General features: G+C 33.5%; 1 pseudogene; it reads left to right on the top strand.

Annotated features, from left to right (window-relative positions):
• Positions 1-1,132: 1,132 nt before the first annotated feature.
• On the top strand, positions 1,133-1,252 carry LOC145415516 (5S ribosomal RNA; annotated as a pseudogene).
• The last annotated feature ends 4,302 nt before the right edge of the window (positions 1,253-5,554 follow it).

Below are 5,554 nucleotides of genomic sequence, written 5' to 3'. Positions count from 1 at the left end.
AAATTTCTCTCTTGTTTAGTTGATTCCCACAATTCTCTTTACGTGTTAATCGATTTCTTATTATATGTTTTCTAAATGTGATTTCTTAATTAAGAAATGTCTGAGTTTTGGAAGTAATTGGGAGTGCTTCGAAATCAATCTTGGGTAGATTAGTGGAAATTACATATTTAGAGATTTTACCCCAAAATAGCTTTATGCATGTATCACTCCTGTAAAATAGTTTTTAACTACCCGCAACGCTGATGCTCTAAGGTGTAACTAGTTCACAATGGCCACTCCTTTTCACCCTGGAAGTCACGACTATTAAAAAAAAAAAAAAAAAAAAAAAAGCCGACTGATCGAGAGAAAAAAAATCAAGGTAATCTCAACATGACAGACACAACAGTCCTGGACAACGCCCCTGCAACATGAATTTTTTTTTAAACTTTGTAATTTTATATCGCATTACGGCCCTGATTATTTTTTCCTAAATATATATATATATATATATATATATATATATATATATATATATATATATATATATATATATATATATATATATATATATATATATATATATATATATATATATATATATATATATATGTGTGTGTGTGTGTGTGTGTGTGTGTGTGTGCGATAATTCCTAACCATTTTTTTTTAACGATTTATTGCGTTTCTGAGTGATTATACCTTGGTACTGTCATACCGTAAAAATATCCAGGCCATATATGCCACTTTAAAGCCCTAGTTATAATGATAATATCCGGTTTATCTCTAAATTTTCAAGTTATTTACACGTTTCTAATCGAACGAAATCATGTGGATCGGTCGTTACGTCGGCAGAGCAGAGGAACTCTGCCCCTAGGTGCAGTGCACACTGCATCGTTCTGGCCGGTTTTGGGGTGCGCACGTGTGCTGCAGGCCTCGGACGCCCCTATTCCCTCCTTCTACAGGCCAGGCACTATGTGAAGCACGCCAGATCGAATAGGGAGATTGTGCCTCACCTCGAAGTAGGCCCTCGATAAAAAAAAAAAAAAAAAAAAAAAAAAAAATCGGCAGAAGCCAACCGCCATCGAAATCATAGCAAGATCTAGGAAGACTACAACGCTCTTCGTATAGTAATCCGAGTGAGAGCATTCTATACATGTGAATCGGCCATGCCACGTTAAAGTACACCGCTTCCCGTCCGATCAGCGAAGTTAAGCAACGTTGGGTCTGGTTAGTACTTGGATGGGTGACCGCCTGGGAACACCAGATGCTGTTGGCATCCCTACGTGTCAAGTGGGGTTGGTGGAGGATTAGTGCCCCTCCCTGTAAAACAATTAACTCTAAGCCCTTGACCACCCCGTTTGGGATACATGGCGTCGGGCAATGGATGGATGGATGGTTACCGAATATATATATATTTTTTTTAATCACCCTGAGATGTGGTTTCTGAATTTCATATAATTGGGACTGTCTCATAGCAAATTTAGAGTTCATTTGCTGAAGTAGTTTATTCAGTTTTTTCGCCCACAATTCTGAGGTTTTAGAGGTTAATTATATTTGAATTGCTCCTAAGGAGTTTTTACCGTACCAAACATGTTCTATTTTTTTAACGAAGTTATCACTTCAAATCAAAATAAAAGTCACAATTGACCCTCTTCCTACCCTAAAAATGCAAACAACCTAAAGACAACATCAATATAGTTCATTCAGTGTTACTTAATCCTGTATTTTTTGTGGCTATATCTACGGACATGAGTAATCAAGTTATAAATGGTAATTATCTATATATCTCGGTATTGCCAGTGTTTATTATTTCCAGGCCAGGATTTCGTATTAGTCAAAACCTCATCACTATTCCTTTTCATGAGTTATTTATCTATCTATTGCCAGACGCTATTATCCCAAAGGAGTAGCCATTTTATTATTATTTTTGCTGACACGCAGGGAGCACGTATGGTTTGGTTATATGGTTACCACCCGCCCTTGTAAATGATTTCTTGGCTTTCAGGAAACCATTTGGCTTCTCAATGTAAAGCCACCTATAAAAGAAAGAAAAACAATAAGGTGAGAGGAAAGTTGGGAGAAGAACAGAGAAAAAGAATGATAAAGGCTACGGAACAAGTATGCAGGACTATATCAAGAGAGTGGATGAGGGTGGCCACCACGTACCACTCGCATGAGTTATCACCGTTAGACAATATTTTACTCAAGGGCATGTGCAACAACTTTCTTATATTGCAGAAATTCATTTTCTATTATATTCAGCATGGAGGCACGATAAAACTACAGTGCTTCTACTGCATATATAAATGAAAACTTTTCTCATTCGAAACTTGTAGCTTGTTTCGGTGACCCCCACAGTTCTCTTTTTCTGTGAGTCGATTTCCTTTTTGTTCTAATTTTTTTTTCTTACTCTCAGACATCTCTTTCGAGTTTTGGAAATAATTCATTGTTTCCTAACAGAATTTGAGTGCATTTGTGCAAGCTGCATACAAAAATAAGTTAATAAAGACATCACTCCAATAAAATAATTTTTAACTGCCTCCAAAGCTGATGCTATCAGCAGTGATTAGTTCACCATTAGCACTAGTTCTTATCTTTGAAGTCATATCTAAGATGAAGAAAAAACAAAAAATTAAATAATCGAAATTACACGACAGACGCAACAGTTCAGTCAAGGTTCATACTAACTGTTTTTAGACTCGTCTTTAACATTAAAACTTCGAATATTAGGTACCAAGAAACGTTTATAAATTGTAAATCTCAGTACGAGTATTCATTTAACTTTTCCCTCTAATATATATCTGGTTATCAGTATTTAAAAAATTTTCTTTGAAATTATTTATTCCATTTTGAGGTGATTTAACTTTGGTAAATTGGGATAATGATATCAGAAGAACCGTCAGACTGGAAAAATATTCCACTTTTTAATTTTGATCTCACAATGCTATTTTAAAGCCCTAATTATACAGATAAAAATAACATCCAAAGAAGTTCGTTTGAAATTTAGAGATATCTGTAAATTTCAAACGAACTTCTTTGGGTTTAAACCCTTCCAATGATAGCCTCAAATAGCCTTGTCAATGATTTTTTTTTTTTTAGCGCCTCTATTTTTAGACCCTCAGGAATGTTTCCTGAATGTTAGGTACAACTGAGTGTAGTAGCTAATTTAGGGTGCGTTTGTGGAAGTTGGATATATATAAGCTTTTTTCGACCTCAGTTATGCGGTTTTAGCATCATTAAAGTATAATAGATTTTAATTACTCCAAAAGAGGATGTTTTACCCTAAGAAAACTTGTACGATTTTTTTTTTATCGGACACTAATGACTCTTTCCCTAATGTAATAATCCAATCGTCATTAAATGAGAATATAATGTTCCTTCAACCTGTATTTTTTGTATATATGCCCGCGAAGATAAGTAACAAAGTTACAAATGGTAATTGATTAAATATCTCTGTATTACAAGGGTGTTTATACATTCTCGTACTAATTTTTAAGTCAGAGTCAAAAGTTCATCAATATTCATTCCCACGAGTTATCACAGTTCTGAGATTTTACCTAAGGTTTATGTTGGAACACGAATTTTCATAACCTGCAAATATTCCTTTTATTTTACATTCAATCGGGTGGCTCGATATAATTTTAAATTGCTTCGGCTGCAGATAAAAATGAAAACCTTTCTCTTTGGAAATTTCTTTCTTGTTTTTGTGACATCCACAGTTGTTTTTACGTATCAATTGATTTCTTATGTTTCTTTAATGTGAATTTCTCAATCAGAAATGTTTTCAGAGTTCTGAAAGTAATTGGATGTGTTTCCGCACCAATTTTGATTACAATTGTAGAAGTTGAATATTTGGAGATTTTGCCCAAAAATATGTTTACGCGGATATCACTCCAGTAAAATTGTTTTGAACTATCCGTCAAGCGGATGCCCTCAGCCGTAACAAACTGACAATTGCAACTCATTTTCAAGATTGAAGTCACCGTTAATAGAAACTATATAAAAAAAAAAACAATTAACCGTAACAAAATGTTTATTTTATTCTGAAGTTTTCTACAAATATAAATGTGTCACAAATGACCTCCTTCCTAACAAAAATTTAAACAATTTCCAGACGATATTAATAGAGTTAATTCAGTGTTCTTTCAACCTGATTTTTTTTCTAGCTGTCTACGGAGATGAGTAATATTATATATCTCGTTATTGCGTTAGTCTATACTTTGTCGAATTAATTCTTTTTTGAGAGTCAAAACCTAGTCAATATTCCATCTCACGAGTCATCACAGTTCTGAGAGTATTTACCAAAGGAAATGTGGCATATGTTGTGCAAACTTTCTTTTTCTTAAATAACGAATCAGGACTTTCAATCTAATTTTATAGTGCTTGTACTGCAGATAAAATTAAAATTTTCAGTATTTGAAATTTCTAGTTTCTATCAGAAGTACCCCCATCAATTGAAACATGTTGGTAAACACATCAGATGCCATCTATCTTTGTGTGTCAATCGGTTTCTTGCTGTTTCTTAAATGATTCTTTCAAAGTCAGAAATTTCGTCTTTTGTGAAATAACCAGTCTCCAGAACATTTGTGGACGTTCATTTTTATTTCACCTCAATAAGTTCATACAGCCAGCACTCACGTAGAACAGTTTGGAACTACCCCAAAAGCGAATGCTATCAGCAGTAACTAGTCCATAATTACCACCCCGTTTTATCCTTGAAGTAACGGCTAAGAGAAGCTAAAAAAAAAAAAAAAAAAAAATCTAATTAATTTCAACACGAAAGACACAACAGTTCCTTTTTCTTTTTTATGACCCGTCATAAACAATAAACATGAATATTTGAGGAATCAGCGAATGTTCATAAATTGTATATCTCTTGACGGTTCATTTTTTTCTAATATATGTCTGATAATCAATACCTAAAAAATTTTCTTTTACATGATTTATCGCCTTTCAGAGTGATTTCACTTTGGTCAAGTTGGATAATGATATCAAACGAAGATTTACACTGTGGAAATATTCCATTATTAAATTGGATCAGGTGGATCAAGATGCCACTTTCAAGCTCCAGTTATACAGATAAAAGTGTCAGTTCTCTCTCTAAATTTCCATGTATTTTACACTTTGACCAAATAAACTCTCTGGCATAAAAACAACAATTTCCAGCCTCAATTAAATGTGTATCTAGTTCATCATTCATGTTACCTGATTTACCCTTGCCAATGATTTTTTTTTTTTTTTGGCGAAATTTTTTGATCCTTAGTAATGTTTCATAATTTTTGGAATTGAGAGCGTTACCCAGCAACCTTAGTACTTTCGCCCTCAAGTGTGCGGCTTTTTTCATCACTCAAATACTTTAACAGAAGCAAAACATGCTCCTTTTTTTTTTTTTTTTTTTTTTTATCCTGAAGTGATCACTTCAAATGAAAATAAAAGTTAAAAATGACACTAGTGAAAACGTAAAAACCCAAATGATTTAAAGACAACATTAATACAGTTCTATTGTTACTTGAACCTGCATTTTTTTTTTTTTTTGTAGCTAAATCTACTGACATAAAGTTTATTCAGGGTTCTTTCA

The sequence above is a fragment of the Coenobita brevimanus genome, chromosome 102 (assembly GCF_032717465.1).
Source record: "Coenobita brevimanus isolate Jiangsu-jjx chromosome 102, ASM3271746v2, whole genome shotgun sequence".
NCBI classification, from domain to species: domain Eukaryota; kingdom Metazoa; phylum Arthropoda; class Malacostraca; order Decapoda; family Coenobitidae; genus Coenobita; species Coenobita brevimanus.
Note: the sequence above shows the minus strand (reverse complement) of the source record. Positions and strands in the feature narration are given on the sequence as shown.